The 14,411-nt window shown below is 50.4% G+C and overlaps 1 long non-coding RNA gene across 1 annotated transcript; it reads right to left on the reverse strand.

Annotated features, from left to right (window-relative positions):
* Positions 1-8,646: 8,646 nt before the first annotated feature.
* LOC142571753 (uncharacterized) lies at positions 8,647-13,856 on the reverse strand. Its single transcript, XR_012825947.1, has 2 exons — positions 12,855-13,856; positions 8,647-9,033 (listed from the first exon to the last, which is right to left on the reverse strand). It is a non-coding gene; the product is annotated as an uncharacterized LOC142571753 (long non-coding RNA).
* Positions 13,857-14,411: the final 555 nt, after the last annotated feature.

Raw genomic sequence — 14,411 nt, forward strand, 5'->3', positions numbered from 1 at the left:
ACAGCTGGCCAGCGCTATTGGGCGGTAAGAGGTGAGTTCTAGTGGGGATTTGCTTTGCTTTAAGAGTGGCACCAGGCGGCTTATTTTCCATTCGTCAGGAACATTTCCCTCCTGCCATGAGGAGTTGTAAAGGCTCAACAATTCTATCCGATGAGGACTCTCCGAGATAGCACAAGGCCCGGTATGATATACCATCTGGACCCGGAGATGATGAGCGCCTGCAGAGAGCTAGTGCCCCTTCGAGCTCCTCCATTGTAAAAGGAAGGTCCATGCGGCAATCACGGGAATGGGGCACGTCAGCTCGGGCTGGAGGATCTGGACGAGTCGCTTGGTCTGCGATCCGCGCACAAAAGTCTTCTGCGACTTCGATGTCTTGCCGCCCTTAGAAAAGCGCTAGCGCCTTGAATGAAAAACGCCGTTCCGGAAGGCAACGCAGACCTTGCACCGTTTTCCAAATGTGAGACAGTGGCTTGCGGGGGTCGAGTGTCTGGCAAAACGTTGCCCAACGTTCCGACGCTAATCTATCCGTACGGCGCTGAATCTTATTTTGCATCCTCCAGGCTGCCATAAGGTCATGGATGGATTTTGTACGCCGATATCGACGTTCCGCCCGGCGACGAAGCGCTCGAAGTCGCTCTAATTCTATGTCGAAGTCATTTCGCGTGGAAGAGATCGTCATCATGCGAGTGGCGCTTTGCATCGTAATTTTAATCGTTTGCTCTAACCCAGAGGGTAGGCCCTCGCGGCAGGCATCTTCCATCTCAGATTTGAAGTTGGCCCATTGAATCGTCCGAATGGTATTCCGGGGGCCTGATCTAGACGACAAGCCTTTGATGTTCAGATATGTGGGAATGTGATCACTCGATCCCATGTGTCTCAATGTCTGGAAACCACTTCACACATCTGGCGAGAGAGTTGGAGACGAAAGTAAGGTTGAGGCAGCTGCCGTGTGTCACGCCTCGAAGAAAGGTGGGGCTACCATCGTTCAGGAGAGTAAGGCCATAGTTGTGGGCGATGCTTGCTAATCTTCGTCCTCTTGCATTTGTCCTTGTACTTCCCCATGCTGGATGATGTGCATTGAAATCTGCTATGATGACCCATGGGGCGAGTTTGGAGCCGCCTTATATACCCTATATACCTTATATACCCTCCCCTTATATACGGTCGCGCTATCACCACGTCCACACCGACCCCTCCTGTACCCTCTGCCACCTCCCCAAAGCCGCTCTCGATCACATCCTTTTCCTCTGCCCGGCGGATCCTCCCTCGCGGGGCCTGGAGCACCTTACTACTTGAGGCTTGGGAGACCCTACTGCGCTCCGAGGACCCGGCCAAGCAAGACATCACCACAGGCCGGGCTGCCAGCGTCATGAGCCGCAACACTCAAGATATCCGCAAATCTTCTGGTATCGAAATTGCTGGAAGGCGATATATACATGCCTATGAGAGTAAACAAAAGTTTGTTCTTTTTAACTGTGATGCATATATATTGATTGTCGTCGTGGGGCGCAATTGGTTGCAAAACAGGTGAGTTCACGACGAACAAAAACGACGATTTTGCTGCATGCACCATTTGTTGATGACATGATAAATTCGTACCCTGACAGTCTTATTGGTTTCGACAAGTTGGGCTCACAAATGACGATGAGTGGAAACACATTGGTGTACACAAACTGACGAAAATCTGAAATTCGTGATTTTAGCCCTCTGGCGTTCCACTGGATGACGGACGCTGCCTTGACTTCTTTCCGGAAGGATGGGGTATGGGTAGCCATCTTTCTAATTGAGGGATGCAAGCACTGGGCTTAAGGCGTCCAGCACTTTAAGTGCGCTTCGAGCAGACGGTGTCCCCATGTCCACTAAAAGCGCTCGAATGGCCTCCATGAGAGTACGTAGCACCGAGATGACTTGACGGTCTGTTTTAGGTGAATCATCCATGGCCGGAGAAGTATCAGGTGGGGCTCCGACCTTCTGAGGTTCCTTAGCAAGGAAGCGGCTCGGTAGCGTAGGCCATTCCTCTATAGATAAGAGTCTTTCCTGCTTCATTCGTGGAAGTGGTGGGCCTTTAAATTTCGCGGCGCGACTAACTGGCACCGCAGGGGAGTGGGTACTGTCACTTCGCGCTTGCGCCTTCTTCGAAGACGTACGATGGTGCCGACGTCGACGCCGACGCCGGACTACTTTGGCTGCCTCCCTGTGGGCCGAATTGTCTCTGGCCATTTTCTTGAGAACCGCGCGCTCCCTCTTGATGCGGGGACAGTCTTTCGACGAGGCCGCGTGAGGGCCGCTACAGTTGGCGCACTTTAGGACCGTGGCACCGCAGGTCTGTTCTGCATGAGGTTCAGCGCAACGGGGACACAGTAGCGAGTTGGGACACACGCCCTTGACGTGTCCTAGCCTGAAACACTGATGGCATTGAAGCGGCTTCTGGATGAATGGTCGAACCGGACGTCGGAAATGTCCGACTTTAACGTGGGGTGGCATACAATCCCCCTTGAATATTACTTTTACGCAGCGCGTATTCACAAGGCGGCGCACTTGCGCAATGATCGTGCCCTCGTATGCCGGCTTGATGAGGCTAGGTAAGTCATCATTTGGAATGGCAATGTCAATGTCACCGGCTATGGATGTGTCGTCGATCGGGATAAAGGGGCGCATTTTGACTACACCTAGCTCCGTGATTTCTTGAAGTTGTCCAAGCGCACTCGCGTTGTACACGTCTATGGCGAGTATATTCTTGCGTGGATTTATTCTTATGTCTTTAATTTGATCCGGCACCGCACATTCCAGAAAAATGGATAGGGCTTGCCTGTTCAGCAATCGTAGGTTGCTTGACGGTTCTTCCGGCATAAAGATGACGTGTGGCCAGCGCGCAGGCCTTGACTTCACAGTCGTTGTGCTCGCAGGAGTTGACGGCGCTGTGTTGACGATTTTTCTCCTCGCCCTCTTACTCCGGACGGGTATGAAGCCGTCGTCGGATGAGTCGTCTTCCGACATAGAGTACAGCTCGGTGTCTTCGGTGTCACTGGGGGAGCCAACTCGCTTCCTTGCGGTTGACGGCCGTGATGACTTCTGGCCAGGCGGGCCTCTGGCATGCTCCGCCTCCATGGCCGCAAGACGGGGAGGCGAGGCACCTCGGAAGGCGAAGATTTTACCAACAAATCACAGAGCACAGAAACAATTGTTCATGCTCATTGGCAATTTTGGCAACGGAATGCCACAGCAATGTGGGCTAATACCGGAGACAGTGTATATCTAATATAACCGAAGCAAGGAAAGTCTCGGAATTGTCGTTACAGACAATTAACAAGCGTTAATTCAGCAATGCGGTGTATCGTTACATTGCTGGAATGCTAATCGCATTACAGTCAACAGTCATCATGAGTTGGGTTCTGTTGTAATATTTTTCCACAGCCATTTAGAGAACGCGTCTCAGCAACTTGGGGGAGGCGAGGAGGACATAAAGTGGAAAAAAGAGAGAGAATGAAGATCTTCACGGTCACAGCACCCATAGCTGTCAACGGCAGGCAGGCGGAGTATTTACGGCTTAGGCACCAGCCTCGTGTCCTGCAGGAAATTAAGCAGATGCTGCAAGGCGTAGCTGTGGTACCGGCCAGGTAACAGAAGTTGCGACGCCAAAGCCAAATGCAAACCAGAGAATGCATTGAGCGATGAGTCAGCGACATAGAAGTGAACAAAGAAAAGTGAGGACATTTCAGTAAACACAAAAGAAAGCTCCGCTTATCAACGATTCACACATACGCGTGGGATCCGGTGATTTTGCTGCAGAAGCGGATTTTCTCCAGGTCTCGATCCGCAGTCTTCCGCTTCAAGGAAACTACGTCATCGCCCGACATGGTTCAACACAGGATAGCACACACATATACTGAGTCTGTGTAAACGTATTTCCATCTGTACTACCACTGCAGATGTGTCTCATGGTTGTTAGCTGTGTTCTCTACGGAATTACGCAGTGAAACAACAAGCCCTTTCAAAATATCTCATTGCAACAGACATACGCCTTCAAGTTTATCATTCCTGTAATAAACCGAATGAACTTGTTTGGCTCTTTCTGTCGTTTTAAAGCGAACATCTTTCTTTGGTTCTTTCGTCCGTCTTTATACATGAATTTGGGCGTTCGTCGCCTTTATAGTGATGCCGTGCAAGATCTCTCTCTCTCTCTCTCTCTCTCTCTCTCTCTCTCTCTCTCTCTCTCTCTCTCTCTCTCTCTCTCTCTCTTTGCGTCTGATAGTTTAGATGCCGTCATCGGTGGTACGTGCCCCTGTGTCGTATTTCTCCACCTCTAAATATTCTCTTGCCTCCTGGTTCGTGCTCTCGAAATGTACTCTGCTTCCATGGGCAATACACATTTCAGTGCCATATAATCCCAAATATATTTCTGATTACAAGCTCTCACTGTTCCTATGGCGCTCAGCGAGCTTCCGCGGTAACCTATTGTTTGGTTCAGAAATTGAACAGGTCCTGATTTTTCTCTCCCTTTCTCCTCTACTTGGACGTCAATATAATTAGGGGGAGTGGGGGGGGGGGAGTTAGTCGCCCGTGCCCCCCGTTGACGATGAGTGCGTGCATGCGTCTACTCGTGTTTCCGTCTACCGGCCTTCACGATAGACTAAGAACGCCGCCCCCTACCGCTCCATAGTGTACGCGGTTTGTTTGTGCTCATCTCTCTTTCTCTCTATCTCCCCTTTACTCTCTCTTTATCGTTTTATACCCCTTAACCCTTCCCCCTGGGTAACCAACCGGAACTACTTCTGGTTATCCTGCCTGCCTTTCTATGACTCATTTCTCTCTCTCTCTCTCTCTCTCTCTCTCTCTCTCTCTCTCTCTCTCTCTCTCTCTCTCTCTCTCTCTCTCTCTCTCCGATTATTTATACATTCCCAAAGCTTCGCTGTATATTGATTCCAACTCATCGTACCTGCTGCATTTTCTTTTCCTTTTTTTCAATTTAATTCATGTTTATTTTTCGAGTCATAATGCAGATTTCGGGAAGGGGTACGTGGGCAAAAAAAAAATAAAAAAGCTGTTTTTAGACAGCTTGACTAGACCCAGGCAACGTTAGTTCAAATCCTCCTGTTCTTTGTTTTCCTTGTCCAGGAGTTTCGGACATTGCCCCTTTGGCTATCTGTCGAAATTCACTGCAGCGCGCCAGCGTAATTGAATGGCCGGCATATGCAAAACGTGATATTTCAGAAGGTCGGTCAAATTTCAAAAATGTTGAGATAGGAATGTCGAGAGTGTACGCACATTTATTAACATACGTATTTACGGCACTAAGTCGTAGCATCTTTGCTGTGTAACATCAGAATTTTGGTCAGGAATAAAACACTGCTATAACGCAGCAGGACACTTACGAATAAGTGTCGCTAGTAGGCATGTTACTAGATGGGCGTACTCGCTCGACAATGCTAACTGAAATTTGTTGAAATGCGAGCGATCTTTTCAAATATCAGTCTTTAACAATTCTGGCATTTGAGTTACGCTGGTGCATCGCCGTGAAGTTCGACAGATGACCTCAGGGGCATTTTTTTTCCCGAAATTCCATTGTTCATTGTCCGAAATTCCGGGGCTGTGAATAAAGTTTGGGTTCCGCTTCGCCAACGTTATTTTCTTGAAACGCTCCCTTTAGCGGGCGCATAGTATACTTGCGTCTGCTATTCCTTCAGCTGACCGTAGTGCTTGTGACACTGCGGATGTATGTCTTTGCATCCAGAAGCGCGCATTGAAATTGAAATCGCTCTCTGAGGTCTGTCGACTTCAATAATCGCAGTAGTGCATGTATCGCGCTTTCTGGGCTCGCAACCTGCATAGCCACAGCACAAGCGCTTTCGTAGCCGAGAATGATCTTGAATCCGTGAGCTAACATGGCGCGGAGTAGAAGGCGTTGATTTTCACAGCGGGGGGACAGAAGCAGATATGTTCAATAGACTCCTCCATAGACGAAGGTGTGTCATTCGTCCCAATGAGGAACAAATGTGTCTTTGTGAATGCCACATCCAGTCACAAGTGACACAATAACGTTGCATCGCAGCGGGAGAGGTCTTGGGGCAGCCGGATGGTTGTCTCTCCTTTTTTTTTTTTCATTTCATCCCTTAACCGCAGTCTCCTTGGGTAGGGTAGCTAATCACAGATGCATCTATTTGGCGTGCGTGCCATTCATTCCTTATTCTCTCTCCCTCTACAATGTTTATATCTTCTTTTCTCCTCGAATTAGTGGTAGCATACAAATGAATGGGAGCGTAAATGGTAAGCTCCTTAAATGCATTGTCATTATGGCGCCGAAAGGTGAAATAAATGTACAGTGTTGTCAATTTTATTAAATCCGGCTGCGTTGAATGCCGGGTTCTTCCAGCGGCCGTGAGTGCAAGCGCCATGAAAAACTCTTCGGGTAGTGCAACGAAAGTGTTTCGCAGTGCCCCCAGTAATGTATTCTGTAAAATTATATTTTGTAGCTTTTTGTTGCTTTATAACAGCCGAACAAACCAAAAGGTACACGCTGACGAAGAAATGCCGTGTCACTGCTATAAAAGCTACTCTGCTGCACGGAAGGGAATTCGGCAATACGGTGTCTCGCTGCACTGCTTCAATGCTAATCGCCTTTGCGTTGACATTACTCGTCAAATGGACTCTACAGAAGTTGTAATTAATTAGTTCATTAACAATTCATTTATTCGGTCATTCATTCATTGCACCGTGGCACTGCTGCATGAGAGACGCTTTTCATGCGTTGGCGACATTGCTCACCTTGAAGCGAGCGTGCTGGAAGGGACGAAATGCTGCATGACATGGCGACGCCATACTGGGAAATCACGTGAACCGGTTATTCATTTCGCCTGCACAATGCGGTCTGTACAAATAGTAAGGAAATAATGGCATTAAAGCGATTCGAAACTAATTCATGGAAGGACCTTCCAAGTGTGTTGCGAAACTTGCTACTGGCGCATGACGTAGCCAACTCTGAGAAAGCGATGAGACTTGCATTCATCGTTCTTTCATTCAACGTTCACTTTGGTGGTAAGTACATCAACTGGGGAAAAAATTACCTTGCTAATTACACGCGTCTCCCTTTATCCCCCAAGTCCAGCGCAATCGACAAGTATTACGCGCAACGGCTCAAAAATCAAACAAGAAGCGTCCAGATACCGAACATACGTCGGCAGTACCCGAGGTCTTTATCAGCAGCGTAAGCGCTTTGATTTTTGCCTGTTACCAATAAGACGTCGCTAGAGAAAAATAAAACGGCGCCTTCTTGGTGTCATTCGGTAGCACATTGTGAGCTTCGTTCTCGGCACACGATCGACCAAGGCCCCTTAAGCAACAGCGAGCAAACCAAAGGCTTTCTTACAAAATCAGCTCCTTCCTTTTTCAAAGAGCCGAATGTGAGCGAATCCAACGATCCATTCGCTCCATGTTTTCCTATCATTCCGAGGGTCGCTCTTCCACGGCCTGCTTCTTAATAATGCTTCTGTTCGCTCGCGTGATCATGCGGACGAGCGCGCGTATCCGTACGTCCGAACGAGCTTCGGAATGTGGGGGAGCGGCTTCCTGGAGATGAGAAGGAGAGGAACTCATTTTCTCGTTATTTAGAGTCGCGCGCGTATTGTACCCGGTGCGTGTAAGCAGAAATATATATCCCGACGAAGGGCTCTCACGGTAACGACTTCCGTACACTGTGCATTCCTGTAACGCCGACCGATTGGCAATCTTCACAAAAATCAATGAATGGCTAGCATCAGATATACGACACGTTTTCTTTTATTATTATAATTCTGAGTTTATTTTACCACGGCGCAGACTACACTACACTATACCATTTCTTCTTTTTTTTTTTTAGATTGTTTCTTCAGCCATGGTCTGCCCCATTATGCCACGCAGTCTGACTCCCCATTGCCCTTTAAATCGGTGCTTGTTTCCGCGTGGATTTTGATGCTTTCAGCCCACGCAGCGCCATCCAATCGACCCGCTGTGGTTACTTAGTGGCTTCAGGGTTGCGCTGCTAAGCACGAGGTCGCAGGATCGAATCCCGGTCGGGAGGGCCGCATTTCCATGGGGCGAAACGAAAAAAAAAAAAAGAAGAAAGAACGCCCGGGTACTGTGCATTGGGTGCACGTTAAGGAATCCCAGACGGTCGAAATTAATCCGGAGTCCCCCGCTACGGTGTGCCTCACAATCAGATCGTGGTTTTTGCTCGAAAAGAAACCCCAGAATTTATTTTTTAAAGGCCACCCAATCTCTGGCGCCAAGGTTTACGCATGTTCTCGTGAAGCACACAGAAGCTAGTGAACTCCCTAAGGAGCCTTATCGTTCGATAGCCTGCCTTCCTATTTACGTATTGAATGAGTGGAGTAGTTCCAACTCCTTTGTGACGAGGTGCTTTTCAGATCCGGTCGCTACAAGATATCAAGGTTCGATTACTACTGCTTTCACTAGCGAACAAGGTCGCTGCGTTATAGACGCCTCGGATCGCCATTCTTGCGTGTAACAATGTGGTCTCGTCTTCTGTCTGCATATAGGTACGGAAATACCCGCGAGATATAGAAGCCTTGTACTACGCGCACGATACGTTATCTGACCTTTATCAGCCTTAATTGCGCCTACGTTGAAAGTAAAGCACACGTACGCCGGAGCTTGAAAAAGTGTAGTGAATCTTTATTTAACGCTTCGGGGAGCACCCGCGCCGAGACAGGAAAGGGCAGGCAGGGCGAGACGGTGAGAGGGGTGGAGGGTGGTGCCGGCTCGTTCCATCGGCGCTTCCACGCCGGTTCCTAACTCGAGCCGAACGAACAAAACAACGCAAAGGTTCCAGTTTTGCACGGGCAGCTCGAGTCAGCCCCAGGGCGTGCGTTGTGTCACATGGTCACATGGTCACGTGGTCGCCGGACTGAGAAGCTGAAGGGCGAGAGTGCTCGAGGACGTGACGAAGGTGTAGAAACTGCCGAAGCCTTGCGCGTCGTTCGGTGATAAGTCCTCTTCGATACTCCTCTTATCGCCCTTGTTCTCCACTGCTCTTCCTCTCTAATGAAAATACAAGAATAACAGTAGTTCAAGCGAAGGACATCAAAAAAAAAAAAATGAAAAGGCGAAGCAGAGATTAGAGAGATGGGTGAGGTCAGTGCCTCCTAATACAAGAGAGACTGGTGGGAAGTAGTCTTCATGCTGTGGAGCGAAACGCGTGGGTAGATGCAATGGGGATGCTTAAAGCTACATGCGTCGACGTACCATTCGGTTCTGCAAACGGCTATCAGTACGTGTTCGCTATTTTGTCCTTTCTTTTTTTTTCTTTTTTTACTCCGACATGCCGCAGCAGTGACCAAAATTTAAACTTGATCCTCTCCGGATCGTCACTAACGTTTAGTCATCACCGTCTCACCACCGCCCGACGCTGTTTCGAAGCATCAACTCAGATACGCCAACGCCTTGGTGTAACAGCGAAAAGGCGGACGCTTGCCTAAAACCTTTACCAGAAAAAGAACAGGCAAACCTGACACGGCGTTGTCAAACGGTATCGCCGTCGTCGTATCACGGCAAACCTAGCGGTTAATTTGTTGATCCACTTATTGAAAGAATTCTTCGCATCGATTCCCCAAAGGTGTCGTCATCGCCAGCCAATTTAAGCCCACTGTATGTAGGACGAAGGCCCCATTCTAGAGACCGCCAACCGTATTTTTGTCCACCGCCAGCCGAACGCATACAATTCCTGTACATTTCTTATTTTCATCCATCGATCTAATCAAGAAATATACGGCTAATCAAACCGGTGTATCCAAGAACAAGCGAGAACGATGCTTACCAAAAACTTTCGCCGCGATAGACAAAAGTCATGGTTGCACTAACCGGTCCCAGCATCTAACCTTGAGAGATGGAACTCGTAAGTTATCATTAAAAGGAAGGACCCGCATGTCCAGTGGAAGGGATAGAGGGATGAAGTCTTAAGTGTAGAAGAGAAGCGAGGGAGATGATGTAGGTGATAAGAAGTTGACTCGAGATTTATTTTTCTTCTGCCACTGAGGCGCAGGACGGGCGTAGCTCAACTTTCTCTCCAGCTGCCAGCTGCAACATCGGAGGACCTCTGCCGCCATTTGCAAGGGCCATAATGCCAAGCGCAGCTTCGAGGGGCAACGGCCACGGCGCAAAGCTGACTCGCAGAAAGAGCTAACTGGACATTCATTTGTCTTCGATCCCCCACCCCCATTTAACGTGGCGATTTGGACATATATCCGCATACACTGACTCAACCCGTGCTCTTCTAAAGCTGAACTCGTACAAGATACCGCCGCTGCACGTACGGTGTTCGTTACGTCATCGGTGGGCGCCATTGCTGTTATGCTGCTGCTGTATCTGGAGGTGAAATCCAATACGAACTCGCCGCATTACGCTCTTCGCTCGCCTATCCGGAAGCGCGTGTAGGACTGTATTACAATTCAGCGAAATAAGTAGAAGGAAGAAAAAAAGCAACGAAGAATGCCGGAAGTCACTGTCCCGGAACACTTTCTCTTACCGTCTGCTTCTTGGCCTGTTCGCCGTGTACACTGCGTACAAGTCATTAACTGCGGGGAACAAGAACAAACCTCAATCTTTTCGCTCGACGTCCTCCCTCCTCCGGCATATGGAGTCGGGGCCCACTCGTCAGCGAGGCACACCGGCACGTATACCAGCGCGAGTTGTGTCGCGTCTGGCCGATGTCGTCACCGTGCTGCCTTCGCAGGTGCGGTGTGGACGAAGGCATTGTTCAGCGCACGGCGCCTGGATTGGGAGGCGCAGCGCGCACTCTTTGACGTCAGCGCGCCCAAGTCCAGCCGGCGCGCGGGTGACGAAGAAGGCATGCACAGCGGCGACGGCGGCGTTTAGCAGCGCGCCTCGATTGGGTGTGCCCCTCCTCGCTTCCTCCTCTTCGCCTTTATCGAGGCCCGAAATTCGGGGCTATTAAATATTCCATGACCCGCCGTGGGCTCACGCCAGCGGCCCGCTCTCTGGCACGCGACGCGGGGACTCGCCCGGCCGCGGTTCGATGATGATGATGAGGACGACGACGCCCGCCCAGCTATGAGCGGCCCTGCTTGTATTTTGGCCGTTGCGAGGACACTTACACGGCCGGGCGGACGCATCGTGAAAATCGGCCGGTCAAGCTTATTGCCACGTCTGGGCACATCCGGGTGTTTGCGTGTTGTGTGGCTGGGCTCTGGCGATCGAGGGGCCGTGCCCCGCCGGTGTCCTTCCTAAAGGGAGTTGCGGTCGGCTGGGAGACGCTGTCAAACTTTTTTTTTTACTTCCAGAAGGGTTAGCTTTATCAATTATTTTCGTTCTACAAGCGTTACTATTCGTTCGGAAATCACCAAGCTTCGCTAAAGGAGCAGCTGGCATAGGCTGGAGTTCCCTGCTTTCCTATGATCCATCGCAACTTACCGCAAAATATGAAGCAAATGGGATCCCGATCTGAATCGCTTCCCTTTGTTTGACAATGCCGCATTAAAACTTTTTGTGGCCTGATTTCACAATGTGATCGCAGCAAGACAGATCCAGAAACGCTTTGCCTTTTATACTTCGACACGGTTGCTGCTGCTGCCTAACAAAGGAAATTGTTTGCAAGGGAAGAGTGCGGTTGTTCGATATTTCACGGTATATATGTGCGAGGGCTGCGTCGATGCTCCTTTCGCGTTTCACAGACGATGGCTATACAATTGCAAGGTTGCGAGAATGCTGTCCGTGATACAACCGTCCTTACGACACGTTGCTCAACGTTGGTGAAATGCGTTCAGCCACAGCGCGCGCCCTTTCACGAAGGACTGCGAGATTAGAATATAGAGAAGGGAACCGGCTGACGGTTTGAAGGGAGAGAAGGCGATGTAGTATTGTTGTCGGCTTTAGCATGCAGGCGATGGAGCTAACGTGGCATATGACTCATGGCCACTGGCTACTCAGCACATTCACTCACGTAGGTGGGCGTTGAACAACCACGAAAAAAAAACGAAAGAATACAAAACCCGGACACGATTCCAGCCTATTCTCAGAACCACGATCTGATGCTATAGATACGAGTTAAGGATAACGGGGCTAGAGGAAAAAGCTGCGATCTCACGCAGTGTTCTTACACTGATGCTTGAGGTGAAGTTGGAGTTTCTGAGCTGCAGTGCTAACCTTCGATATGGCCTGAAGCCGCTGCGTGCGCACGTTGCTCGATGTATTGCGTGCAGTGAGGGAATATCTGGATATTCGAGGGCGTATGCGATTAGCCACGTTGATTCAGCACTTACGTTCGCTCCGAATAGGAGACTGAGAGGGAAACATGGCCAGCTACTAGAAGCCACAGATGAAAAACCAACCAATGGTCCTTCGCCTTTCGATTGCGACGCGGGAGAAGTGTTGATAGCCGAATTTCGCGGGCTGTTCAGTAAGTGTCTACCTAGTGGACATGTCCATTTCGTCTGCTGCTGAAATGCTGATTGGCAGAGGGCGCCTGTCTCCTTCTCACGTGTACCTCAGCCCAGCCAATCGTAACATCAGAGCAGACGAAATGGACATGTCCGCTAGGTGAACACTTACAGAATACTCCCCAGGACGATCGGGGCGCGTCAACCAATCAGGAAGAAAACGTCGATGTCTGCTAATGCTGACAATAGTATGTTCTCGTCTCGCAGAGTAGACGATACTTCGGTTATCCACGACATATTTCTCTATAGAGGCGCTGCAGGCTACACTCTAGCTAAACTTCGGAATCTCGGCGCAAGAAGGAATGCGCGTCTGCGTTTACCTCTTCTATTTCAAACCGTGCCGCAATACTAATTATGCCTTCCTAATTGACGCAAGTCGGGTGCAGAACTGGGTCCAACGAAACCCACCTTGATGCGGACGGCGGCTGCAGGCCGGAAGTCTCGTTCTCCGCTCCTTCCTCGTGCCACGTGCAAAGACGTCCGCGAGCTAGGGAGCGTGCGTGCCGAGTGCCAGCCAGGCTGCACGTCAAGAGCCGAACCGCCGCGTCCGGACTCCAGGCCGAAACTGAGGCCCGCCGTCGTGTGGGCCCCCGGCTGCCGGCACACACACTTACGCACCGGTGCAGACGCCGGGGGTCACGTGCCCACCGCGGTCGATGTGAACCTCCCGCCGAGATGTCAGCTGCCGCCGCTGCGCAAGCCGCCGGCTGCCGGCGTTGCTTCCGCCGTAGCAGCCGCGCGCTTTGTCGCGCGCCGAACAGGGGTGGTCCGATAGAACATTGTAAAGTGGGCGGCAGCGACACCTGCCACGCGCGACTCGACGACGCGCTCGCGTCGCCTTCCTCCATCTTTTTTTATCTGATTAGGCCCCTCCACATTGCCGATAAAGGAAAGCTCCCCCTCCTCGCTTCCCTGATTCGGATTTCATCGGGCGAGTGCGGTGTCCTACGAATAGGCGCAGCGGGGCGCGTGCGATACAAGTAGGCGCTATCTTCCGCGCTCTTTTCTTCTTTCGAGTGTGGACAGAGCGTCTGTTACAGACTTACTGCAGCCTATAGGGCTTCTTGAAACCGACTTGAGCTCGCGCGTTCCCGTTTCTCATGTCCGGCGAGACAAACTGCATCTGCACGTTGTGCGCTGGCGTTCGGGAGCTTCAACGTCGCGTGATACCGTGCTAAGTTCTTAATTGCACCGTCGACCTCGCGCACATGGCGCCGACGTGCGCACGCCCGCGGCATGCTCGATGTGTACACCATCTCCACAGGGAGCTCCATAGGCGCTAACTTCCTGTCCTGCCCTTGTTGTAATATCCCAGGAAACACCGGAATTGCATATCAAGGCCGTCCTGGAGCCATAAGGTGCAGGTCTGTAGGGAACGAAGTGCTGAACCAATATATCTGTATTCTCTCTTTCGACAGATGACGTGCTGCGACGGTACAACTATAGATGCCACGGCATTCTTAAAGAGCACAGCATCTTTTTCCACGAGTGTCATGGCAACCTTGCTGTAGTCGGCCGTCTAGCTAGAATCATCGCATCTTCGTCCGCGCCCAAATTCAACGGCGAATTGCGATATTGTTTGGATTTCCAAAGCAACAGCGGAGGTGCCATTCAGTGAACAGCTGGACACTGAGCTGTCGCAATGAACAGAATATTACGCGCATAAGAAGCGAACACTGTACAAATGCCCTGTCATTTCGAGAACCAATGTTTGGACCCTTCCGCTTATATGACTCTGTTATAATACACACATGGCGAGGAACCATAGGTGCTCTGGAAGCGTCTTTGGCGCTTGTGTATAGCAAGGTTGGCAGCGAAGTCGTTACGCGCTCATTCCAAACGATCGCTGTTCATAAACATTAAACGATGCTCGCTACAATGCGAGAGAGAAAAAAAAACGAGCAGACAAAAAAAAACACGCCAAATGAAAGCGTACCGATGAGGAGGAGCAGTGGCTCTTTGCGT

Source organism: Dermacentor variabilis, chromosome 2 (assembly GCF_050947875.1).
Source record: "Dermacentor variabilis isolate Ectoservices chromosome 2, ASM5094787v1, whole genome shotgun sequence".
Classification (NCBI taxonomy): Eukaryota; Metazoa; Arthropoda; class Arachnida; order Ixodida; family Ixodidae; genus Dermacentor; species Dermacentor variabilis.